General features: G+C 38.3%; 1 long non-coding RNA gene across 1 annotated transcript in view; it reads left to right on the plus strand.

Moving 5' to 3' along the window:
• LOC134479338 (uncharacterized) overlaps positions 1–25730 on the plus strand; it is a 53418-nt gene extending 27688 nt beyond the window's left edge. The window contains exon 2 of the long non-coding RNA XR_010052524.1: positions 24648–25730. This is a non-coding gene — a long non-coding RNA (uncharacterized LOC134479338). The remainder of the gene's footprint in view (positions 1–24647) is intronic.
• The last annotated feature ends 2241 nt before the right edge of the window (positions 25731–27971 follow it).

Below are 27971 nucleotides of genomic sequence, written 5' to 3' on the forward strand. Positions count from 1 at the left end.
AACCCGCCCACCCCACCCCCTGCGGGGGGAGGTGAGAATGAAGAAACCTATCCAACAGCATAAGGCTCTAAAGCAAGAGATACAGGTAGCTCGGAAGCTGCTCCAGCTTTTCCCAATCTCTTTTCATTCTCATTCTTTTTCTTTTTCATCCAGTCCAATACAGACGTACTTATAGCCACAGCAGAGTTTTTCTTCCCTATGCTGACTTCCATGAGAACTAAGCAAGTAGGGGGGAAGCATCATGTAAAACACTTTTCTGTTAGATCTGTCTCTGTCTTTCCCCATGAATCTCCGTCTCTTTCTCTCTATGTTTCTCTCTCTCTTTATGCTTCTCTCTCTCTCTCTCTCTCTCTCTCTCTCTCTCTCTCTCTCTTTCTCCCTCCCTCCCTCTCTCTCTCTCTCTCTTTGTTTTGTTTGTCTCTGTGTCTCTGTCTGTCTTTTCTATCTCTGTATGTGTGTGAGTATTTACTTTTCCATGTGTGTTTAAAAATACACACACACACACACATACACACACACACACACACACACACACACACACACACACACACTTTTTTAACCAGCATTTGGCAACTTTGTGTTTGGGGTTGATGAGAGTTGTTGTGCATAAGGTCTGACAGCCCTTTGTGGTATTTTGCACTCTTAAGGTCTCAAAGTGATGCATAATTGTCCACTTAAATGTATTTAAATAAATCTTTTTAATTGGCAAGAATTTATTATACTTATCATAATATTTTGAAATATGTGGACTCTGTGGAGCTTAATCAGACTAAATAGCATATGCCTTACCTAACATAATTAATTATTGTGAGACAACTTAAAATCTACTGCATTCAGTGATATTCAAATCCTAATACAAAGTGTTAACTATAGCCACTGTATTGAGCAACAGAGAACTCGAGCAGGCCGTCTTTCCCATTGAAATTTCATCTCTTTGGATAAGTATGTGCCCGAACTCCCTTCCCCACACCTCTATTATGGTTTGGTTCTTAAGTATTTCCCAGATTCCTATGTGCTAATGTAAAGGTCAAAGTTAACCTATAAGTATCACTTGCCCAAGGACAGTTAACTTCCTGCAGTGTTAGAGGTTGTCCTTTATGGGGGATAACCACATGTTTTCACACCCTAAACAAATTTATTTGACTTAACTATAGCAAATGTGTTTGATCACATGTAGGCAGTATGTATAAGGGTGGGAAATACATCAGAATGTACATTTGCCCATGATTGGTCCTGATAGGATATACAGTGGCCTTATGGGGTTGCCTTCATAAGCTTCTGAAAACTGAGACTTGTGGCTCTTTCTGGGAACTTAGGAATTAGACTTGGCCAGCATACAGCATCTGTGCTAGTATTTAATTAAAGCTTCCTTCAAATTTGGCTCAAAAAATGTGGAACTGGTCTTTTTCTTACAAAGCTCAGGTTTAACACTAAAAGCTTGGTTGTCCTTACTGAGGAGCAGAGGAGCTGTTAAAATGAAGAGGGCAGTTGAAGAAAGATAGGGAACTGGGTGTGCTCTGTGGCAGATGCTGGGATTCAGTTCTCCTCTGTCTTCTACTTTTAGTCGCCATGAAATCTAAGCCTAACCATACGCTCCTTACAAGATGTTTTGCCTTTGTACAGTTCTCAGAAAAACAGCTACTGAAACCTTTGAAACCAGGAAAAAATATATTCTCCTTTTATGTATACAAATATCTTTCCATATATATGGAAATACATAAATATGCATAAATATATAATATATTCTCTCCTTTTAAGCTTATTTTCTGGGGTCTTTTGTCATAGTGATAGAAAGCTACCAACTCTAATTTTCTTAACTGTTGTAAGTTTCACTTGTAGACACCTCAAATAGACAAACTCACCCAGCATTTATCTTTCTGTGCCTTGCTTATTCAGATTAATGGAATGCTACTTAGGTTCATTCATTCTGGTGCAAATGATAGGTATTCCAGTGTGTATGGATGGTACATCTGCTTTATCCTTTCACCTGTCTAGAGACTCCTGGGTCTATAGGAGGTGAAACGTTGGCTGCTGTGACTAATGCTGTAATGAAAGTGTTTCTTTGACATTCTGGCTTCATCCTTATTAGCCACATTCATATCTTTTCTAGAGAAATGCCTGTTCAAGTCACTTGTCTGCTTTTACCTAGAAGTTTACAGTTTTGGTTATTGACAAAATATTTCCCTATATCTTCTAAGTATGAGACACTTAATAGGCAAACAATTTACAAATGTTTTTCCACTCTGTGGGCTAAGTTTCATTTTTAATAACAGTCTTTATCCAAAATAGTTATTTTTTATCACAGTAGACTTATTATTTTCTTTATGATTTGTGTGACATAATTAAGAAATTGTCATCTAGACTCCAGCTAGAGAAGCAGATAGGCTAACTTCAGACCTTTACTTCTTCCTCTACTCCTCCAGCTAACATCCCCAGTTCTGTTTTCACCTCCCTTTCCCCTTTGTCCCCATCTCCAGTGAATCTCACAGATCACCCACTCCTAACATCTCTCAGCACTAATTGCTTTATCCCAGCCCCCAGCTCTAGCAAGCTTTCCTTGGGATTGGTTGGCCACTCCAGCCCAGGAAGCAGGTAGGCCAGCTGCAGAACTTCACCTTTCCCCCAGCTTCTCCAAAACTAGTTCTTTTGTTTTATCTCCAGCTTTGTAGGAAATAACCTAAAATTGAATAGAATTGAATATGCAACATACCCAAACATATGGGACACAAGGAGGGTGGTTCCAAGAGGCAACATCATTTCACTAGGTGCCTACATAAAGAAATTGGAGAGATCTTATACTAGTAACTTAACAGTACACCTGAAAGCTCTAGAACAAAAGGAAGAAATCGCACCCCAAAAAAGGAGATGGCAAGAAATAAGCCAAACTCAGGGCTGAAATAAATAAAATGGAAACAGACAAAAACAATACAAAGAATCAATGGAACAAAGAGTTGACTCGTTGAGGAAATCAATAAGATTGACAAACTCTTTTTCAAATTAATTAAAAATGGAGAGAAAATATCCAAATTAACAAAATTGGGAAAAGGGGGTGGGGATATAACAATAGATACCAAGGAATCATAAGGATATACTTTTTAAAGTTTTTAAACTTGTATTCCACCAAATTGAAAAATCTCAAGTCCATGCATAAATTTCTTGATAAGGTACCACTTACCAAAGTTAAATCAAGATGAGATAAGCAATTGAAGCAGACCTAAAATGGTTGGTGAAATAGAAGAGGTCTTTAAAAGTCTCCCAACCAAAACAACTCAGGAGCAGATTATTTTAGTGCAGAATTCTACAAGACTTTCAAAGAACAGTTAACACCAATACTCCTCAAACTATTTCACAAAGTAGAAACAGGAGGATCATTACATGATTTGTTTTACAAGGTTACAGTTACCTTGATACCTTCACCACACAGGGCCCAACAAAGAAAGAGAATTACAGACCAATTTCCCTTATAAACATAGATGCAAAAATACTCAACAAAATACTTGCAAACTGAAAACAAGAACATATAAAAAAGATCATCTACTGTGATCTCATCCCAAGGGTACAGGGATGGTTCAATTTATGAAAATCAGTAAATGTAATCCACCATATAAATAGATACAAATACAAAAACCAAGAAGCACATAATCATCTCATTAGATATAGAAAAGGTCTTTGACAAAATCCACCACCCCTTCATGATAAAAGTCCTGGAGAAATTAGGGACAAAAGAGACATACCTCAGTATAATAAAGTCAACTTACAGCAAGTTCATAGCCAACATCAAGTTAAATGGAGAGAGACTTGAAACAAGTCCACTAAACTCAGGAACAAGAAAGTTTGTCTATTCAAGCCTTAGCTAGATCAATAAGACAACTGAAGGAGATCAAAGGAATGCAAAGTGGAAAGAGAGAGGACAAAGTATCTTTATTTGCAGATGATAGGATAGTGTATGTGAGGGACCCAAAAAATTCCACCAGAAAACCACCACAGCTGATAACACTTTCAGCAAAATAGCTGGATATAAAATTAATTCCCCCAAATGAGTAGCCCTTCTATATACAGATGACAAACATACTGAGAAAACATTCAGTGAAACGGAAGCAATACTCTTCATAACAACCTTAAATAATATAAAATATTTTAAACTAACTCTAACAAAGCAAATGAAAGACTATGTCCTTAAAAACATTCAGACACTGAAGAAAGAAATTGAAGAAGATATCAGAAGATGGAAAGATGCCCCATGCTTGTGAATTGGTAGTAAATAACATAAAGTAACACAGTAAAAATGACTATCCAACCAAAAGAAATCTGTAGGTTCAATGCAATACCCATTAAAATTCCAAGACAATTCTTCAAAGACCTTAAAAAAACAATATGTGGCTATACACACACACACACACACACACACACACACGCACGCACGCACGCACGCACGCACGCACACACACACACACACACACATACACACAGAGTAACTAAAACCTGAATAATAAAAACTTGGGAGGTTTTTCTCTTCCCAATTTCAAGTTATATTACAGAGATATAGTAATAAAACCAATATTGACACAAAACCAGACATGTTGATCAATGGAATCAAATTAAAGACCCAGATATAAATCCACACTGTGACAGACACATGATTTTTTTTTTATAAAGAAGCTAGAAATACACATGGGGGAAAAAGGCACGATGTTCAACAAATGGTGCTGGTTAAATGGATGGCTGCACATAGAAGAATTCAATTAGATCCCTTCTTATCACCCTGTGTAAAACTCAACTCCAAAGGGATCAAAGACCTCAACATATAACAAGGTAAACTAAACCTGATAAAAGGGAAAATAGGGAATGGACTTGGACTCACTGGCATAGGAAAAGTCTTAATAGACCATTGTTAGCACAGGCATTTAGAGCAACAGTTAATAAATACAACTTCATGTAACTTAAAAGCTTCTGTGTAGCAAAGGACACCATCATTTGGGCAAAGTGGCAGCCTACAGATTGGAAAAAGATTTTTTATCAACTCCACAACTGATAGAGTGTTAATGTGAAAAATATATTAAGAACTCAAAAATTAGATACCAAGAAAACAACTCAGTTAAAAATGAGGTATAGGTCTAAACAGTGAATTCTTGAAAGGAAACTCAAATAACTGACAAATACTTGAAGAAATGTTAAATATCCTTGCCATTAGGGAAATGCAAATGAAGCTTGTTTGAGATTTCATTTTATATCTTCCTGAATGGCTAAGATTGGTAAAACAAGCAACAGCTCGGGCTGGTAAGGATGTGGAGAAAGGGGAACACTTATCCGTTGGTGATCATTGTTCATAATTCTACAGCCATTATGAAAATCAGTGTGGCAGTTCCTTAGGATGTTGGGAATTGATCTACTTCAGTATCTTGCTATGCTACTCCTAGGACAATTCATCCTACCACAGAGTGCCACAGGGATACCTTCTCAACCATGTTCATAGCTGCTTTATTCATAGTAGCCAGAAATTGGAAACAAACTAGATGTCCCTCGAAAGAATGGATAAACAACATGTCATGTGGTATATTTACCCAATGGGGTATTACCCAGTCATTTAAAACAATGAAATAATGAAATTTGCAGGTAAAGGGTTGGATGTAGAGAAAACATCATCCTGAGGGAAGTAACTCAGACACAGAAAGACAAATACAATATGTACTCACGTCTATGTGGATATTAACTATGTAGTAAATGATAAACCAACTACAATTTATAGAACCACAGAGGTTAGGTATAGAGTAGGAGACTGGGGGCGGGCACATAGATCTCACTGGGGAATGTTAGGTAATGGAAACAAAATAGACATGGATGAATTGTTGAGAGGTTGGAGTAGAAGAATCAATTATCAGGGGAAAGGAAAGGGGGAAAAAGAAGGGAATATGAAAGGAAAGATATCTAAAATTATGGGTCATTTGAGGAATAGTATGGAAATCTAATATAGTAGATGCTTCTGTATATGTGTATGTATATGTATATGTACATGCACATGCATATGCACGTAGTATGTATCTGTAAGTATGTATATATTTATATATGTACATATTTACATTTGTGTACAGGTACAACACACACACACACACACACACACACACACACACACACACACACAAAGGTAGTCTAAATAATATCACGAAGACATGGCGGTGGGGAGAATGGAGCCTAAGTGGAAATCTCTTGTCACCAAATAGAGTTTTTAATACCAGACTTTGGATTACATCTAATTGATTTGTTGACCACAGAGGTCCTGTGGAAACCCCCAAACAAGCCAGGCTGTTGACAAGATTATAGATTGTTCTTCACAACCTGACTATTTGACCCCATTGCAGAAGATATTGCCTACACAGCTCACTGAACATGGAGAAGTTGAGCTAATGCTGCCCAGAGCATTCTCCTGCTGCATTTCAGCATCTTCGGTTCAGGAAGGTACTTTGCATGCTTCCAAAGGAGAGATATGAGCAGCAAGCCAACCAAAACCACTTTGATCTATAGTGATGTCCTGCCCGCAAAATATGCTAGTGCCATAAAACTTATATGAGTAATCTTTCAATATGCAATTTGATTTACATATTTCATGAGATAAAACCCATACCCAACATTGCTTGGGTGACTAAGAACCTGAGATTAGATATCCCAGGGACAAAGGGTAAAATCAAATACTACTGTAACAAAAAAAAAGACAATTAAATGACGCTCAATGAATTGTGTTGTATTCATAGATCAGCGACTTCCTCAGCCATCACTAGAGAAGCCTTCTTTTGTAGCAGATGGGAACAAAGACAGAGACTCACAGACAGAGAATGGGTGGTCTTGGAACATTCAGCCCTAAATGGGATCTTTATTAAATGTCTTCAATCAGAGGTCAGTGAACTTTGTGGAAGAAGAGACAAAGAGTTTAAGATGCAAAAGGGAAAGAGGACACCAAGCAAAACAAAGCCCTCTGAATAAACAGGATCAAAGCTCGGACAAGCACAGGAGACTGAGACAGCACGCACTAGGCCTCCATGGGTCTCCATCATGTTCTTTGCATATATATTATGACTCCCAGTTTAGTATTTTATGGGATTACTGAGTGTGCAAATGAGTGTGCAAATGAGTGGGTCTTTGGTTTTTGTGCCTTCTCTTGGGCTCATTTTTTTTCCTGTTTGTTTGTTTTGTCCAATTCTGAAGTCTTAGTTTTTGTCTTATCATATTTTATTTTCTTTATTATTATCCCTTAGAAACATGTTTCTTTTCTAATGAGAGACAAGAAAAGAGTGGATCCAAATGGGAGGGGAGGTGTGGAAGACCTCAGAGGAGTAGAGGGAGGGAAAACTATGGTTACCATATATTATATGAAAAAGCAATTTTCATATATGAAATGGAAAAAATGGATTTGGGAAATGTTAAAAAAAAAAGCAAAAGAAACTTGTCTGTAAGTATCACTCTCCTGACTGTTGCTTTTAATGTTAAGGCATCTCTCCCAAGAAACAAAAATGTACTATAACCTGAAATTTAAGAAAAGAAAAGAAACGGACCATTGTGTGAGAATAAGAATGGTGATTTATACAAGTTAGAACTTCATCTTCCGGGAAACCTAAATGAAGAGTCATGTAATTTACATGAAGTTCTTGTGGTGAATTTAACTTTTGATGATCATAATTATTTTCAAAAAATTTCCCTTTACTGATCATATATATTATTTTGTCTATAAAGATTTTTATGGACTATATTTATCAAAGTAAGATTATTTTAGACAAATCATCTAAATGGTATCAGATATTTGCTACGAGTAGTTTTGTTTATTATAAACTTATTTTAATAAGGTTAGTAGTATTATTGTAGTTGTCTTGTCTTTTGGAATGTCTGTGTCCTGAGTTATAATACATAAGTCAAAACCCTGAAAAAAAAAAGAAATTATCATTCAAGTCAACAGCATGAAGGTCACCTGTGCTATTATTTGAAGCTCTAATCTTTTTATCTGTTAAATTTAGGTCTTTCATTCTTTCACTCACTTTGATTATATTTTACATAGTGAATACACTTTATATATGGTGGTCCAAATCTACTCTTTGTCATGTGGATATTCGGTTGTTATTAAAACTACTCGTTAAAAAGGATTTTCCCTTACGTAATGAATGTCTTATTCATCTCATTAAAACTCATTTGGTTATAGATAGATGAGTACTTCTAAATTTCTAATTTATTATATGGGCCTCCATGTCTATAAGTCATTGATGTGCCGTCTGAGTAACATGGCTTCCCAGTACTAAGTGTGGACATTGGAAATATGAGTTCCCTAACTTTCTTATTCTCTTTCAAGATCATTTTGGCTCTTTAGAATCTCTTCAATTTTATTTGAAATTTGGGGCTAGCTTGCTGAATTTAACAAAAGGAGTTATGACAGCATTCATAGAGATTATGTTGAATCTGTATATAAATTTGGAGCAGGTAGCCATTTTAATGGCTTTACTTTTTTTTTAAAACCAGGAGAACACAATGTTTTCTAGTCTTTGGTCTTTCCTTAACCTTTCCCATCGGTGCTGTTATTTTCAGTTTAGAACATGTGTCGTGCTACTTAAATTTATTTATAAACATTTTTTCCCCTTTGAGGCTAATGGGATTGGTTTCTCAGTTTTGAAATGCAAACTGTCAGTATATAGAAATGAAGCCGATTCTTTGTTCTTGGACTTACAGCTCTGCTGAGTATATTTGATTATAGGTTTTGATTTTTTTTAAAGGACTTTGTGTGTATAATCATACCATGTGCCATGATTTTGCATATTCTTAAGTTAGAGGACTATTTTTTCCCTAAATGCTCACACTGGAACTCCCAGCACCATGTGGAGCACTGACCAGTGTGGGAGACCTTTTGTTACTTCTGATCATGAAAGTGTTTCCTTAGTCTTTTTATTAACTACAGTTCTTAGCTCCAAGATTTCTGGTTTTACTCTCTGAAAAGGCTTCCTCCACTTTTTAGTGTGTTGAGAGAATCATTAGTTTTCTTGAAAAAAGCAAGAAAAAAAGCAATGGATTTAAAACCTATTATTTTGCTTTTTTTTGCTTTTGTTTTATTTTATTTGATATAATTTTGTTGTCTCTTTGGTTTTTGATTTTGTTCCCCATCTGTGAGATGATCATATGAATTTTTTTTCTCATTTTGAAAATTTTTATCCAAGTTTACTCTCTTTCCTTCTCATGGTCATATTCTACACAACAGACAGCACCTATACTCCCTGAATAAATAACACTTGGCAGTGATGTAAAACACTTTAAACATCCTGTGGGATTCATGTTGTGTATAGCTGGTAAATTGTGAGTGAATACATGTAAGGACTATTGGCCTTTAATTTCCATAAGATTTTGGCAGTGAGTCCTGTTTCATTGTGGATTTATACATTGACCAATCTCTCTCTCTCTCTCTCTCTCTCTCTCTCTCTCTCTCTCTCTCTCTCTCTCTCTCTCTCCTTCTTCTTGACAGCGTGTAGATGAGTTGCTGATTTCTTTTCTCACTTAACATATTTTTGATTTTTAAAAAATATGTTGATTTACATGCATTTGTACAACATAGTTTTCTGTAATTGATGTTTTTCTGTTTTAAAATGTAAAATTTATTTTAATTAGTGTGTGTGTGTGTGTGTGTGTGTGTGTGTGTATGTGTGTGTGTGTCACACAGCTTCTGTTGTGTGTGGAGATCAGAAGACACTTTTAGGATTTGGATCCTTCCTCAACGATGTGAATCCCAGGAATCAAACTCAGATAATCAGGCATGGTGCCTTTACCCATTGAGCAATCTTGCCTTCCCATTATTAATTTCTAAGTGATCCTCCATGCATCCCCAATGTTGAGGATCCAAACCCAGGCTTCCCATGTGCTGAGCAAATGCTGTACAGTCCATATGGCCCACTGTTGATTTCTGCCTTTATTGCCTCTTGGTTATAGAAGATAATTTGTGTGGTTTCTGTAATTTTAGTTTTGAAACTTGTTTTGTGAGCTTACCTATGATTACTTTTAGAAATGCTCCTGGGAGGTTTAGGGAAAGCATGCATTCTATGTTGAGTAGTATGCTCTGCAGGTATCTGTGGATGTCTTATGAAGAACATACATTCTCCTGTTGAGTGATGTACTCTGTAGGTGTCTATAGGTGTCTTATGAAGAGCATGCACTCTGTCAGAGAACATCTGGTGTCCTGCTCTATTGCTTTCTTCCGTATTTCCTCGACACAGGGTCACTTAGTGAACTTGTTGCTTATCTTGTGGACAGTAAGCTCCACCATCACTGAGGTTACAGGAACATGTGCAACCTTGAGTTTTAACACTGGCACTGGGATTTGAACTTGGGTCTTTATGCTTGCATGAAAGTCTTGTAACACATGGAGCTATTGACTTAGTCCTTAAGTATATTTTATCTCAGAATTATAGGTTCTGAAACTTTAATGTTGTTGTTATTTGGATTTTGCCCTTTTACTTTCAAGTGTTTGTGTTTTATAGTTGATGTAATTGACTTATAAGATAGCATATGGTTTAATAAATTAGAAACACAAATTCTGCCCATTTCTACTCTTAAGATATCTGAAACATTTTAAAGTAATTGTCGCAAAAGAAGCCTTATTTCTGCTTTTTTAAATATGTGATGTAACCTTATTGTTCCTTATTTTCTCATTTTTTCTTCTTTTATTTTAAATTGATATCGAATAGTCTACTATTTGAATTCCCTTTTTGTTTCTTTCATTGTGTATTCTATTTTCTTTCACTTTTAGTGATTGGCCTGGGGAATTTCAGTTAACATCCTAATTTATAGCTATTTAGTTAATGTTATTACCAACATTGTTTCAGTGGTGTATAAACTTTTGTTTCTGTGGAACTTGGTTCGTCATTGCAACATCTTTAAATGTATGCTTCCGTCAGCATAAATTCATCCATCACTATTGTTTTGTGCAGCTGTCTTTCAAATCATAGTGGAAAACATTAGAGTTACAAACCAAAATTCCATAAAGTAAACCAAAAACCATAAAGTAAAGTTTTTACTTTATGGGTGTCTTTCATATATCCACTGAGATTTGAATTATTGCTTATATCTTTTCATTGCAGATTGAATAACTTCCCTTAGCATTCGTTACTGAGAAAGTCTAAGAATGCTAAATGTTAAACTTTATTTGATGTGGGGGTTTGAATTATATGTTTCACCATAAGTGTCAGGCATTTGAATACTTGGGCACCAGTTGGTGGAATTGTTAGGGAGGGATTGGGAGGTGTGGCCTTGCTGGAGGAGGTATGTAAGTTGGGGAAGGCTTAAAGTTTCAAGTACCTCCCATGATCTCCAGTTTGCTCTCTCTGCTCCCTAGATGTGAACTGGAATGTGAGCCCTCAGCTGCTGCTCTAGATTCATGCCTGCTTCCCTGTATTCATGTTCCCTGTCATGAATGTGATGGAATTCTATCTCTCTGGAACTGTCGGTACCAAATTAGCACTTCCTTCTATAAATTGCTTTGTCTGGTGTTTCATCACAGCAACAGAAAAATTACTAAGATGTCTTAATTTCTACTTTAATATAAAACCATTTTATTAAGATAAAGTTCACATGGTATACCATTTACCTATCCAAAACAGTGACTTTCACTGTGTCTGCGTATATGTACAGTTCTCACCAGAGTCAATTTTGGAATATTGCCATCACCTAAACGACAGCTCATATCCCTGAACTTTACACCTTCCTGGTTTATTTTAAGTGGTAAAATTATTTTGGATCATTATTTTAATCATGTAATGTGGGAAACTCAAACTATGATTTCAGCCTTGAAAGGCTTGCCTTTTATCTCTAGAGAAAAAAAAAATCAATTCTTTAGCAGTCTTGTTCTGTCATTTTAACCTTTTAAAAAAATGGCCAGGGCAAATTCTCTCATACCACATACCCTGCTGCAGTACGACCTCCTCACTTCTTTACTGAGAGGTAGAGTTTTTTTTCTTCCTGAATGTGAACTGATGCCACGATTGACTTGTAACCAAACACTGGCAGCTACACTGTATGGCCTAAAACTATAAGTAAGAACTCTTGACATTCTGTCTTCCTCTATCTGGGTGTTTCCACTAGAAAAAGAATCTTGTAAGAATTCTACAGTTATGGTCTGAAAAGCCCTTGTCTTATGAGAAGGCCATGCATAAGTACTTCAGTTGATAGTCTTAGGTGAAGTCAAATTTGGCCACACCTAACCCAAGTACCAGGCTTTTGAATGAAAGAGACTCAGATGGTCCCACCACCCAGTATGCCAGTCAACTCTGGTCAGTACAGTTCTCCTACTTGAGCCTCAGATGCCATGGGGGAAAAAGACACCTTCCACATGGTGCTTGACCCACGTGAGCATAATAAATTAGTAGATCTGGTTTATGTCACTCGACTTGGATTGTTTTTTAATGTAGCAAAAAGCAAAAAGCATTTGAGGATTCAGCAATGGCAGGCAATAGTTCTCATAGAGACAGGTGAGTGGAAATGCTGTCTAACAGAGTATGGTAAACGCTTCTCCAGGGCTCAGGGCTAGGGCAGGCCAATGTTTGATCTCAGAGATCAAAGACCTTGTACTTCCCAGATGAGGGCATTTGGGTGGAAAAGAGTGTGTGAGGCAGGTGAGTTTGGGATGAGAAGAATTCCAGAGAGATAAATAGCATGGGTAGAGATTCAGACATGTGAGTGGTACTCAGAGATGATCATTTAATTCAGATGAACAGAACTGGAAAATTACATTTTTAGTGGTAGAGTGGGAATCTGAGTCCAGAGGGCAGCAGAGAGTGAACTGATTTCAAGAATCAAGTAAGAGTAATACAGGGATTTGGACTTTACATACACAATAATATCCGAACACACACACACACACACACACACACACACACACACACCACACACACACACGAGAAATTTTGTTACTTATAATAAAGCTATACTTTGAGAAAACTCTAGCATACAAAAATCACTCTGCATACTACAGTTAAACTGTGTTTTTGCCTGTCTGCCATCTGGGCAGAAAGGCTAGCAGGTTATTTATATATGTGCTTCAGCAGTAGATTGCAGAAACATGACACTGATGTCTCCTTTTAGTTGTGAATAAGAATTTTAGACTGGTGGTAATTTCCTTAACACAGAGAGTGGTTCTTTGCAAAGATGGGGTAGTGTTTTTGTCTGGGTCCAATTAATCACCTTAAGATGAAGAGATCTCAGTTATTGAAATTGTTGGATTCTAACAGAGAAGGTTTGCAAGATTTCTTTGAGAGGTAAGTATAACCCCAATCTCCAAGTTCTTATTTCATCTACTGAGTGGTAGAGACAAAGTGAACAAAAAGAAAATATAGGTGGACAGCCAACCTTCATTAGGGAGAAAAATAAAAACTCTCAGAGGGGCTGTTCCCTTAGTTCTTCAGACAGTAAAACTGAGCTCTTCCTTTAAGATCTCCATACATTACTAAAGGGAGATAAGAGGGACATCTTCAGATAGAGGTGGGAACATGATGTTTGCTCATTTGGAAGCAGACAACACTGGGTTTTCCTTCATGTCTAAATTTGATTAAGTTGAAATGGCCACAGGAATAATTGTGACCATGGTCCTCTCAACTGGACAGAGTCAATGTTCTTTAAGGTATTCTTTAAGCAGTTCTATTTTCTAGAAAATTCCATGCTAGGAAACTTGTCCTCTACTCCACACTTTCCATAGCCTTGATTGTATCACAACCTCGTTCACTCTTGACTGTCCCTCAGGAGGGGGATCTACTAGGACTCTCAGCCACCAGAATTGCTCAGCCTGACTGGAACCCTACAGTGTTTCAAGAAAGAGAGAATACACCAGGTGACATTGCCCAAGGCAACACTAGAGAACAGAATTTCATACAGGCATGCAGGAGCTATTTGACACCAAGCAAGTGAGGCTGACTGAGCCTCATATATTTAGTGTTAGAAATGGAACTAGGTTCTCTGCTAAAAGACCCTTGCTGAGACAGGAACATGGTTCACTAGCAGAAATAGCATTAATTCTGGTAATGAAACTTTTGTGTAGGTTCCATCCCCAAATTCTGATGAGATGGCTAACTTTGCAATTAATGTGTTAATTTTTAATTCAAAATACCAAATTTCATTCAGACTTTCACATGAATCCACCATGAGAGAGAAACTATTTTGAGAGCATTGCACTTGATGTCTATTTATGTGTTGCTGTATTTTGAGAATTGTAGACTAAGACAGGAAGTTGTGATTTGTGAGGTACAGAGTGCTAAGAGGATCCTTGCCTCAAATCTCAGCCTGTGTTTAGTTTATTCCACAGAAATGGTCAAGATTCAAAGGCCAATTTGCATTTGAGGTTTTATCCTGGTTCCATCATCTCTTCCCCTTTTTATATGATGGATTATGTTGATGGATTTTCATATATTGAACCATCCCTTCAACCCTGGAATGAAGTCTACTTGATCATGGTGGATGATGTCTTTGATGTCTACTTGGATTCTGTTTGTGAGTATTTTACTGAATATCTTTGCATCAATGTTCATAAGAGAAATTGGTCTGAAATTCTCTTTCTTTGTTGAGTCTTTGTGTGGGTTAGGTATCAGGGTGACTGTGGTCTCATAGAATGAGTTTGGCAATTTTCCTTCTGTTTCTATTTTGTGGAATATTTTGAGGATTATTGGTATTAGCTCTTCTTTGAAAGTCTAGTAGAATTCTGTGCTAACCCTATCTGGCCCTGGGTTTATTTTTGGTTTGGAGACTTTTAAGGACTGCTTCTATTTCTTTAGGGGTTATGGGGCTGTTTAAGTAGTTCACCTGATCTTGATTTAACTTTGGTAAGTGGTTCTGTCTAACAAATCATCCATTTCATTAATATTTTCCAATTTTGTGGAGTATAGGCTTTTGAAGAAGGACCTAATGCTTCTTTCACTTTCCTCATTGTCTGTTGTTATGTTTCTTTTTTCATTTCTGATTTTGTTTGTTTGGATACTATCTTTCTGTCTTTTAATTAGTTTGGCTACGGATTTGTCTGTCTTGATTTTTTTCAACGAATCACCTGTTGGTTTTGCTGATTCTTTGTATTGTTCTCTTTGTTTCTGATTGATTGATTTCAGCCAGATTGTAATTATTTCCTGCCATCTACTCCTCTTGGGAGTGTCTTCTTCTTTTTGTTCTAGAACTTTCAGGTGTGCTTTAAGTTGTTAGTATGAAAACTCTCCGATTTTCTTATGAAGGCACTTAGTGCTATGAGCTTTCCCCTAAGCACTGTTTTATTGTGTTACATAAGTTTGGAATTAGGAATAGTTCTACCTCAAGACAGAGATATACCACTTCTGGGAATATGCCCAAAAGATGCTTCACTATACTACAAGGACAGTTGTTCAACTATGTTTAGAGCAGCTTTATTCAAAATAGCCAGAAACTGAAAAAATTCTAGATGTTCTTCAACTTCCTAAGACACAGCTAGAATACAGAAAATACATAGGTGAATGCCAGCAGCAAACCACTGAACTGAGAATGGGACCCCTGTTGAAGGAATCAGAGAAAGGACTGGAAGAGCTTGAAGGGGCTCGAGACCACATATGAACAACTATGCCAAGCAACCAGAGCTTCCAGGGACTAAGCCACTACCTAAAGACTATACATGGACTGACCCTGGACTCTGACCTCATAGGTAGCAATGAATATCCTAGTAAGAGCACCAGTGGAAGGGGAAGCCCTTGGCCCTGCCAAGACTGAACCCCCAGTGAACGTGATTGTTGGGGGGAGGGTGGTAATGGGGGGAGGATGGGGAGGGGAACAACCATATAGAAGGGGAGGGGAGGGGTTAGGGGGATGTTGGCCTGGAAACCAGGAAAGGGAAAAACAATTGAAATGTAAATAAGAAATACTCAAGTTAATAAAGATGGAGAAAAAAAGAAAAAAGAAAATATCATCCTGAGTGGCATAACCCAGACCCAGAAACACAAATGGTATGAACTCATTTATAAGTGGGTATTAGTTGTAAAGTACAGGATAAACATGCTACACTCCACAGACCTAAAGAAGCTAAGTAACATGGAGGGCCCAAGGGAGGATGCCTGAATCTCACTCAAAAGGGAAAACAAAATAGACATCTGCGGTGGATGGAAGGAGGGAACTGAGTGCAGGAGAGGTGGGGAGGGGAGCAGAAGTGGAGCTAAGATGTGGGGACAGCAGGGGCTGGAGAGAGAGCTGGGAAAGAGAATAGAAATCAGTAGGGGACATCTTTGGGACCAGCTGGAGACCTGGGACAGAGAAGGCTCTCAGGAGTCTATAGGGGTGTCTTTAGTTGAGACTTCTAGCAGCAGGAGATATGGAGCCTGAAGTAGTTACCTCCTGTAGGCAGGTAGGACTTCCAGTGGATGAGGAGGACACCAGTCCACCCACAAATCTTTGACCCGAAATTTGTCCTGCCTACAAGATGTTCAGGGATAAAGGTGGAACAGAGATTGAGGAAATGGTCAACCGACAACTGGTCCAACTTGAGACCCAACCCATGACACTGTTAATGATACTCTGTTATGCTCGCAGGCACGAGCGTAGCATAACTCTCCTCTGAGAGATTTCTCCCAGCAGCTGATGGAAACAGATGCAGATACCCACAGACAAACAATAGGTGGGGCTTGGAGAGTCTTGTGGAAGAGTGTGGGGAAGGGTAATAAATAAGCTTTTTAAAAAGTGTGTATATAGAAAGAGAGACACACAGAGAGCACTATCATGAGAAAAGTATGCTCATGTGGAACCATGAGTATACTCATGTGGAACTGAGTAGTGGAAAAAAAATCCTAACACAAACTTCTCAAGGATACAACATGTAATTTCACTGGTCCAAACTATTATGCCATATTTCACTTAAATAGCTCACATTTCTGTAGCATGGATGGTTACTTTTACTATGATAGTCATGTAGACAGGACTATCAAACTAGTTAACAAATGTAGATTTTTAAAAAGTGATGAAGAAGGCCCTGGGTTCGATCCCCAGCTCCGAAAAAAAGAACCAAAAAAAAAAGTGATGAAGAAATTTCTGTTTATCTTCACAACACAGTATTTTCATCTCATCAGTCTTTTTTTACCCTCAAGATATTGTCGGCATTCTTCATGTGAAAGTAAGATCTAAATGACAATCTCTCTCTCTCTCTCTCTCTCTCTCTCTCTCTCTCTCTCTCTCTCTCTCTCTCTGTGTGTGTGTGTGTGTGTGTGTATGATAAGAATACCTGAGATTATTCTCTTTGGAAATTTCAAGACATATTACATGACTTTTAACTGTGGTCACCTTAGATTTTTCAGAACATATTTAACTGAGTAAAGCTTGCAGTCTTTGGCCAATCTCTTCCCTTTGTGCCAGTCCCCAGTTTCTAACAGCAAAAATAGTTATTATGATTTTGACTTTATTTTTTAAAGCTTATACAAATATATGGACTCATGCATCATTTTCTTATATCAGTTTCATTTAGCACAGTATTTTTCCTATTTATCCATATTTTGTCAATTGGCATTGTTTGTTTCTTTTTAAAAGTCAAATAATATTCCATTGATGACTTGTATACTTCCTTATGTGACTACTATCAATAATGCTGAAGTGAATATGAGAATACAAATATCTCCTCAGTAATGCTTGCATGTGTGTGTGTGTGTGTGTGTGTGTGTACATGTGCATGAGCACACATGCATGCATACATAGAACTGAAAAAATAAATTTCAAATTTTAAATGGCTCAATTTGAAAATAAAAGAAAAAAAAAGTAGTGGCAGGAAAGTTGGGTGCCATAATCTGAAGAGGGCAGGATTTGGTTTTGAACACTTTAGTATAAAAATAATACACCGGGTAAAGTAAATGTCTCCAGTCTCGGTTTCCCCAATTACTGTATAAATATAGTAATAAATATAGTAATAAAACATGCCTGCATGGCTGGACTGCTTTTGAAAAACTCCAGTGATACAAGGCATGCAGCAATGACTTAAAAATTCGAAAGTGCTTCACCATATTAGTCAATATTGCTAGACAGTGGAAACACAGCTCTAGCTCACAGAAAGGGGACTTGGCATGAAGCACAATTGTTGTATAATTTCAGATAAGCAGACCCACTTAGACCAGAGTAGGCACTCAGGAATTTTGAGAAATGAATGATCTAATTTCTCTTTTGTTTTTGTAAAATTGTCAGACAAATTGTTTGGTGGCATGCTTCCCTCTTTCTAACATCTGGATTTCCTGGTTCAATCAGAACGAGACATACCAAAAGAACACGAGAAATATTTTGGGATATATTTGTAGACACGAGTCACTTGGATCTTTTCATGCATTTTATGAGTTCTTATCTCAGCTCAGCCCAGACAGTTGAGTCTTTCAATTCTCCTGGACAAGACATAGTCATCAGACAACCTATTTATATTTAATTTACTTGAGAAGTTGTTGAGTATGCACTGCTCAAACTCATTTGTAGTAGAAAGAGGGGGCAAAAGTTTTGTTTTGTTTGTTCTGTTTTTGTAGTGGTGTGAGGGAGAAGCCTTTACTGAGTAGTGGCTTTATCACATGGGTATCTATAAGAAAGACATCTTGAGAGTAAGGATATGTCGGCTCAGTAGAGAATTCTAAACAGACACAATGACTCAAGTAAGGCTTGAAAGGAGAAAGCAAGAGACTCTTAGGTACTGAAAGCCTGTCAAATTGGAATAAGAAGTGGAATGATAACTTCTGAGGCCAGAACAGTTGTGAGGGGTTGCACCGAGGGGGTCTCTGAGACAGAAAACAAATTCTTTCTTTACTCAGTGAACCATGGGAAAAGACTGGGAAAGAAATAAGCTTAATTTGAAGGATGGCTTGCTGTGGCGAGGTGAAGAAAGGTCATTAAACTGGACATTAGTTCAACGGTTGAGGTAGAATGTGGCGACCGCTAAAGAACAGGAAGGCAGTGACAGGAAAATGAAGCAGACAGAAGGACAGGCTGCATGAGGGCTGGACAGATTGTGTGAGGACTGATAAAACTTGGTACCAGGTAAGACACTGGTGGGATGGTGGCATGTATTCAGAGCGACTCCTGGACATTTGCTCACATAGTTACTGAGGAACACTGGAAGGTGAGGATGGAGGAGAAACCAAAACCCATTTTTCACCAGACAGTTATAGCAATTTGTGGAATTTTGTAGAGATACAGAGTGGGCAGCTGGATCCCTGGTGGTAAAACTCAGCAGTCTGGTTAGAACTGGGCTGCACACTTTTTAGCCATGCACAGACAGCAAGAAGGTGATGGCATTAAATGAGAGGAGGAAAGAGAAGGGAACAGTCCTGCTGATAGACACGTGCTGCTTCTGCCAATAGACTGTGATCTTATAGCAACTTCACATTGACTGCTGCTGACGTTGATATTTTCATGTAGTCCCAGAAGCCCACTTTTTTCAAATGTGCATGGGACAATGTACATGCAAGTGTGTGATCATGGGTATGTGACTTCATGGATAAAGCTTGTCCCAGATCCAGATTTTCAAATTTTACCATGGACTGAGTTAAGATTTTATTTTCTGATACTTGACTGCCAAGATTTTCATGATGATGGAAGTGAAGTAGCTTTTTCTGGGTAGAATTTGTTTCCTTAACAAATTTGGATTTTTACAAAGTTCACTCTCTCTCTCTCTCTCTCTCTCTCTCTCTCTCTCTCTCTCTCAGATTTGCTACTGCTTGCAACTTCTTTGTCTTCAGTAGGAGAGGGTGCACCTAGTTCTATAGATTTTTCATGTGCCAGAGTGGGATGATACCAAGGGAGGTCTTCTCTCTTTTTTCAAAAGAGAGGGAGAGGGAAAGAAGGAAGGAACAATAGAAGGAGGGATTGTGAGGAGAGGGTACTGGATATTGGGTTGTAAAATGAGGAAATAAATTAATAAAAAAGGAAGTATAACCCATGTCCTCACAATTTCTGTCTTGCTCCATGGCTCTCATTCTCAAAAAAGTCTGCTGGTTCTAGCAATACATGGTACCGGCACATTCTACCCCCAAATGTCCAAGCACCCTGCTAGTCAGAGGTCTAACTCTTTGCAATAAAGATGTGTGATTAGGTTTGCATTTGCGTTTATATCTTTGGTTCAGTTTGTATGGGAAGAACATGTCTTTAAAGTGCTTCCTATATCATTTTCCCAATGGTGCTTTTCTAACTTTTCTATACGTCTTGAGGAAGATGCAGAACTTTGTAGGGCCCAGATTGTGGATTCAGAAAGATTTGTGTTTGGGGCTGATAGACTTGTCCAAGGCAAATCATTCAGATCAAATATTTTCCTGCCATTTATCATTTTCCTCATCTTGTAGATAGACAAGATAGAATTTGCTTTGAATTAAATTATTAGACAATATCAGGTGAGTGCCTACCATCTGCTGGGCTCATGTTCTGGAATACCAAAAGGAGACAGACATCATCCATGCCTTCAAGACATGGACGCAGAAGAAACAGGGAGATCACAGTCAATTTTAAGGTAATATAATGACAAAAATATGGAAGTGATTAGCATAAGGAGGATAAATAAATTATTGGGAACGCTATGTATTTAAATGCCTGCATCTGGTTAGTCCACTTAAGACTAACATGAATAACTTACTTCAAATGCAGAAGGAACTCAGGGAAGAGGGAGGGAACAAAGAAGCTATGTGACCTGGGCCAAGATGATACATGGGGGTAAAACTTGGCACTCTGGAATGGAGGACTGTACAAGAATTTGAGATACTCAATATGGAGTGGACCTACTAGAAGATGGTTCGCTCACACTGACAGTAGCATCCCTGTGGATACTGGTATAATGTTCACTTAGGATGCCATTCAGGGACCTCAACATTGTAAAATACTGAAATAGATTAAAGTGTTTCAACCTGCTGTCAAGAAGTAGAAATTCTTTCAAATGAGTTGTACTATAAAAGTATTGATCAGAAAATGTGTATATGTGATATACTCTCTCTCTCTCTCTATATATATATATGTATATATATATATATATATATTCACAGTATGTGTGTATCAGGTGGAAGGGTGCTACTATGGCTGAACTCTATTCCCTCGTCTCACTAGCTCTTCCATGAATGTGATTTGATATCTCATTAGCATTTCAATGAACTGAACAACTTCCAACCTCAGTATATAATATCTAAGGACTTATGACCTTTTTTTTTTTGCTTCTAGAATGCCATGATTATGTGCATATAAAAAATGTTCTTGTTTGAAATGGCTCATTAGCTATGTTTCTTTCCTTTCTGTTTTAATTTCTAAACATATGGGATTTTACAAATTAGGTGGCGAGAGCTTTAGCTCAGAGTTTTGCTTATAAGTGTCTAAACACAGATTTGGCCAGTTAGGCATATAAATGATTTCTACCCCCAGCAAAGAATTGTTTGAGGTTTACTAATACGTGTTTTAGATACAAGCTACTTGAAATCAGATTGTATGACAATGAGGAAGTATGGTATCGAGTAACCAGATCTGATAACTTTGATCAGCTTGTACTTAGTGTTATGGAATTATGTGTTTCTTTCAACTCTGTCTGGTTTAGAGGCTCTTTTGAAGCTCACGTGCAGGCAGTTAATCTTAACTGGCTTCATTGATTTATAACAGGGAGGGGAAAAAAACCACTCTTGTGAATCCAAATAACTTAAACTTGAAAAAGTTTAAGTCAAGTGATTTTGTCCATAAGCCACTAATAAAATTAAGGAGATGTCAAACAGAGAACACATGTCTTTTGGGGGGGTCACTGCTCTGCAGGTGCAAAAACTTGAGTTTATTAATTAGCACAGGGGAAGTACGGCAGATATGATTTGAAAAATGAGACTCAATTTTTGATCAGCACTTAGACACACCCACACACACACATATATACATACATAAATACAAACATACTTTCTTGGTCTAATAAACGACACATAATTTGCAGATTAAAGACACCAGTGAACAAGAGCACTGTTGCCTTAGTCATGGTGTCATTGACATAGGGATGTTTTGGCTGTGCATACAGAGAGAGTGTGATGGCTCTGTCCATCGCAGATGACTTTAAGCAGTGATGCTATAAACAGCATGCTATACACAAAGCAGTGTGATGGTTATGTCAGAGAGACCTAGGATTAACTTCTACATACTGAGAGATATAATACACTATTATTTCCATAAATTAAGACACACTGACACAAAAGAACAGGAGCCATATTTTGTCAGCATAAACAAATGCATCAGACTATTCTCTAAGAGGGCTGGAAGAAGTAAGGAATCTCTCCAGATTTAACAAAGCAACAATAACAAAACCCAAACAAAGAAACTGACAACTGTATCACATGCTCTGAAACTTGGTGGAGTGAGGAAGGCAGAAGGGAAGTGAAATTGAGCAGTGGGATGGGGAATGACCGCATCTGTGAGAATGAGAGACCTGTGGCTTCCCCAGGTGTCGAACAACATGGAAAACTTGGAGAACTTGAATAATATATTTGAAATGCATTGTGCTAATCATCTTTTCATTACTACAATAAAAGACTAGAGGTAACATGTTCTTATAAAGAAAACACCACATATATAGTATATACATATGTGTATATACAGTATATATGTCTGTATAGTATATGTATGTATGTATGTATGTATATCTACATAATTTTTTTCACAATTTTGAAGGTTCATCTTATGGTCAGCTAGTTCTGTTGCTTTTGAGTATATGGTAAATGGCTCATGGTAGAATCTTTTCCTCTCATGACAATCAAGAAGCAAAGATTGACCAAGAGGTGGGTTATGTTCTAATAATCTCTACATGACCTTTTTTTCCTCCCATTAGGCCCATCTCTTAAAAGTTCTAATGATGCTGTGGGTCAGTGAACCAAACTCTCAACAGGTGACCCTTTGGGGGATATTCCAGATCTAAAATAGTAGTGTGATAGAATAGTATTGCACTCAAGAGGCAAGTTAGAACCTGGATTTAAAGAGGTGTGTGTGTGTGTGTGTGTGTGTGTGTGTGTGTGTGTGTGTGTGTGTGTGTGTTTAAAACAATCTATGTATGAGGGAAGAGTATCTGCATTAAGAATTAGCTATGAATATGGATGCTTGGAAAGATATGTGAGTATATTAAGGTCCTAAAGTTTAGAAAGTGTGGTTTATTAAATATCAGGAGGTGAGAAAAGAAAAGACTCAGGGCGATCATAGATTCTGCCTCATGAATGACAGATCTATTATAGTAAAGGGAGCATGGAGAAAAAGGAAGAGGAGACTTAGCTCTCCTTAGCACGTGTTGAGAGTGCTGCATAGTGGCGCCAGACCAGCAATGAGATCTAATTATACTTAATACCGTTATTAAGAAAGTGGCATGAAGTGGAGATAAAAAATTTTCACGATTAATGTAGTGGAAGTAGTATGATCCTGTTTCAAAGCCTCAGGGAAGAATATACAGAGGGAAAGAAAAGGTGTCGAGCGCTGGAGAATACAAAGAAAAAAGTAGAGGTGTGAAAAAGAGGAGTGGGGGGCTGTACGTAGAATATAATCGAAGAATGAAAATACGAGGGAAATTTGTTAACTAGAAAACTCTGGAGGAGGCAGTGTGTTAGACTTCTAGGGAACTGTCTCCTGTTAGTGTGGATTAGGGCTCTGCATATTTGACCATTAGCAGGTCTTGTAGATGGTACCCTTGAAGTTTACTTCCTCAGTGTTCTTCATTTTTATTGCCACCTCCCAAGCCAGTGCCACCACCCCTGTGACGATAGTCACTTAATTGTGGGTTCCCTTTTACTTTAATCTGAATTAGGTTAAACTATTCAGCCTAACTTTATCAAAACACATTACACGAATGTACGAAATTCTCAAACAGTAAAAAGGTTTAAAAGATAAATTTAAAAATATATATATGACTTATTTATATTATTTCAGAAGTCACTTGGACTACCCCAATCAACCATTTGAAAGGTTTTTTTCTACCAGGTATTGGCAGTTTTGGTAGTCTATGCTTCTAGGGAGAGCGCTGTTTTATAGATTATTTTTTTTCTGGAATACTTATCTTTTATTATGCATTTCTGTTAACAGTGACATTTTCTTTAATATTTCTTTTTTATTGGTTATTTTATTTACATTTCAAGTGTTATCACTCTCTGCAAAGCCTCTATTCCAATCCCCCCTTCCCGTCCCCTGCTTCTATAAGGGTGCTCCCCCACACACCCACTCCAGTCTCACTGCCCTAGCATTCCCTAATATTGGGGCATCAAACCTTCACAGGGCCAAGGGCCTTATTGATATAGCTCTTGATTGCCTCTTGTGGTTTAACAGTAGGCCCTTATTGCTGAGGATTCCTTACTTAGGACACAGGATTCCTATGGCTCAAATTTGATCTAACCTGAAACCCTCTTTTTTTATGGTCTAGCTTCTATAGTTGAAGAACATGCTATGCAAGTTGCCAAAAAGGGCAGGAAGCATTTAAACATAAAGATGCAATAAGAGGCATTCAGATATTGGTGGTGGTCAATAGTTGCCTAATTGGACTTAAGACCCATTCAACAGGAGGAAAATCATGGCTTGTAAAGGAAACGTAGCCAGCTCTTTGGAGCTAGCGAGAGCATGGAATTTATAAAAGAACCTACTGCCACCACTTTGCTAGGCCAGCATAACTCCTTACTAAACTATAAATCTTTACCTTACACCCGTAGGTAAAATGCAGCTATCAACCTTCATCAAAGAAGCTTCTCTTTACAGTAAATGGAGATCATCACAGAAAACTGCAACTGGACATAGGGCAGAGTTTATCAGATGGTGGAGCACAGCTCCAAAGTGTACACCCATGTAACAGCTCCTGCATCTGCAGCTCAGGGGACGTCGTGGGAAAGAGGGCAGAGCGATCATTAACAGACGAATACCTGGGAAGTCTGCTGTGAAAATCTCTCCTAAAATGGCGGCATAAACAAGACAAGAAGAATAGCAATATAATTGACATGTTAATGTGGCAAGGGGAAATTGTCGTGGGGTCCCACTCCTGACCAAAAATCTACTGACAATTCATGACTGACTGCTGGGAAAAAGAGAGGTAACCTCTTTCAGGGCTGAGCCCCCTTATTGGCTCTGCAGTGCAGAGTGGTTAGCCTTGAAACCACACACACACACACACACACGCACACACGCACACACGCACGCATGCACGCACGCACGCACGCACGCACGAAAACGAGGCTGTCAATTGGAGAGCATTGTGGGCATGGGAAGGGTTCAAGGTAGGGGAGCTGGGAGGCACCTGAAAAAAAGAAATGGAGGGAGGCAGTGATGTAATTTATTTCAGGTGAAAACATTAAAAATAAAATTATAATTTTATTATAATTTAAACAGTTAAATTAAATTTAAACTTTTAATTTTAAAAGGAAATGCAAAAAATGTAAACCACACCATGCCTATTGTCTGCTTATTAACTTTACCTCTCTCTTGACGAGAAGGGGAAGAAGGAGGAGAGGAAGGGGTGATCTTTCAGATTATGTTATGGCTTGCTGCCAATTTCTCCAGCTCACCTCCATGCTTTTCCATTTTTGGCCTCCACAATTCTACATTCTGTTCTACTGCAATGCACTTTCCTACAAATGTTATCATGGTTTCTTTATTTTTAATCTTCCATGATTCTACTCACATACCATATGCTCAGACTAATCTTCCTGGTTACTCCATGCCTAGCCTGCTAACCACCCGAGTCTTTCTTATTTTACCTCCTTCATGCTGTTTATCTTAATAAAATGGTGTGCAACTTCACCAAGCAACATTATAAATGTATTTTATGTATTTCCCTTAGTTGCCATAGTGATGCTGTAGGTAGGTACCTGGGTCTATTGGGTTGTCTTTTGAAAATGAATCTATTACAAATATTATGGGGAGAATAGACACAAGAATTCTACATGAGAATCCACAGCTGTGAAGATCTGGAGGTGGAGGTGTATACATTTGGGGTGGGTGGGGGGGGGAATCCATGGATTTTAGACATTATGGGGAAAGTCTTGACCACAGAGGGTGAGAGTGTTGGGAGAAATCTGGTAATCTGATGTGTCTGTCATGATGAGCTTCTGACACTTCTGTCTTTCAACTTCATGGACTTTCTTTCAATGGGGTGTTGTAGCATGAACTTCTAGAGTAAGGGAATTCTAGGAAGCAGAACCCTAAGCTCTGTAATGGATGTCATGATGGTACCAACCAAGCAAGATGGCACTATTGTCTCTTTATCAGAAACTAAGGTAAAATGATAGAATAAGTGTAACTCATGGGAAGACCCAGCCATGTGGTTGCTGAGGCTTGCTTCCTACTACCATGGTAGACATCTTCAGTACATAAATTCTGTGATCAAATGGATCTTTCTGGCTTGCTCCTAGCATCCTCTGTTGAACTCCAGTGGTAAGGACTCACTGCTAGTGACTCAAAATAAGTGAATTCAGGGCTGAAGACTTAGAAGGAATTAGGGATGGTTCGTGTTAGTCATTACTTCACATAATGACTGTCAGTGAAGCAGCTGAGGTAAGATCAGAACAGAGCAGGACAAAGAGTGAACAAGGTAAGAATTCTACAAGTGTAGACAAGGCTTTCAGGGATGCGTCCCTGAATACATGTTGATGTCTCACGATACCTCATGCTTTCATCCTGGCATTCACATTTATTAGGTCACATGAAGAGACACCTGCACATTTCATATTCATCCATGTTCTTCTGCATTCTTTGTTCTTTATGCTGCCGTTTTGCCATACAGTCAAGTGTATAGAGCCACACTCATTTTTTTATGCTGCTGTTTGTGGAGCACTGACTATTTCCACTTTGGGGGTTATTCCAAATGAACTCTCCTTGGGGATTTTACTGAATGGCTTTTGATGTTAATAGTTGTCTGTCATTTGCACATAACTCAACTGGGATTTCTGAATTGGAGGATGGCTGAATAAAGCATCAGAAGCATTTTCCAAAAATGGTGACTGTCCTATCATCCTGGTTTAAATCCACAGACAAGAACCCCAACACTCACATTCTCAAAACTACTCTTTAAACTCATGGTTTTTCTTTTCTTTAAGGAATTCAGTATAAATTTAGAACGATAAGATTCATACCCAGGGAAGTGTAGCTCAGTACAGAGTGCTGTATGGTGAATGTACAGTAGAATACAAATTAGGAAACTCCAGGGGTTTCTAGACATTTCCCCTTGTCCAGAATTCTAAAGATAGCCTAAATGCTGCCCCCACTGCCACTTTCCCACCTTTGTTGTTCCCATCGCCACATTCCTCCTATCTTTTTGCATTTGTTGGACATACTTTTTACATTCAGTGGAGTGCACAGATTTCCAGTGATCAGCTTCATGAGTTTTGGCAATTAGACACATCTGTCCAGCCACCACTCAACACAAGCTACAGTCTGCATTCTTTACCATCCACAGTTCCCTCCCACCCCTCTCCAATCAGTCCCCTCCCTTAATCCCTGCTAACAGGAAAAACTTTTATTTCTATAACCAGCCACTTGTACTTCCTCAAACCTCAGCGATATCCCCTGGGGAGAGGTGGTTGTAAATTTGGGGCCTGACTCCATTTCATCCTCAAACAAAGCAGGGAGAATCAAACCACTTGGGGTTTCTTTTCCTTGGTAAAGCACCTGAGCATTCTTGGGCACATGTGGCTGATGTGTACCACAGAAGTAGAAACCAGTCAACATTTCTCAATCCAGAAAGAACATGATTTAGTCTGATATATAGTTTAAAATATTTTTCTGTTTCTTTTCTTTTTTCTTTTTTATTAACTTGAGTATTTCTTATATACATTTCGAGTGTTATTCCCTTTCCCGGTTTCCGGGCAAACATCCCCCTCCCCCTCCCCTTCCTTATGGGTGTTCCAGTCCCCACCCTCCCCCCATTGCCGCCCTCCCCCCCACAGTCTAGTTCACTGGGGGTTCAGTCTTAGCAGGACCCAGGGCTTCCCCTTCCATTGGTGCTCTTACTAGGATATTCATTGCTACCTATGAGGTCAGAGTCC

Source organism: Rattus norvegicus, chromosome 6, assembly GCF_036323735.1.
Source record: "Rattus norvegicus strain BN/NHsdMcwi chromosome 6, GRCr8, whole genome shotgun sequence".
NCBI lineage: Eukaryota > Metazoa > Chordata > Mammalia > Rodentia > Muridae > Rattus > Rattus norvegicus.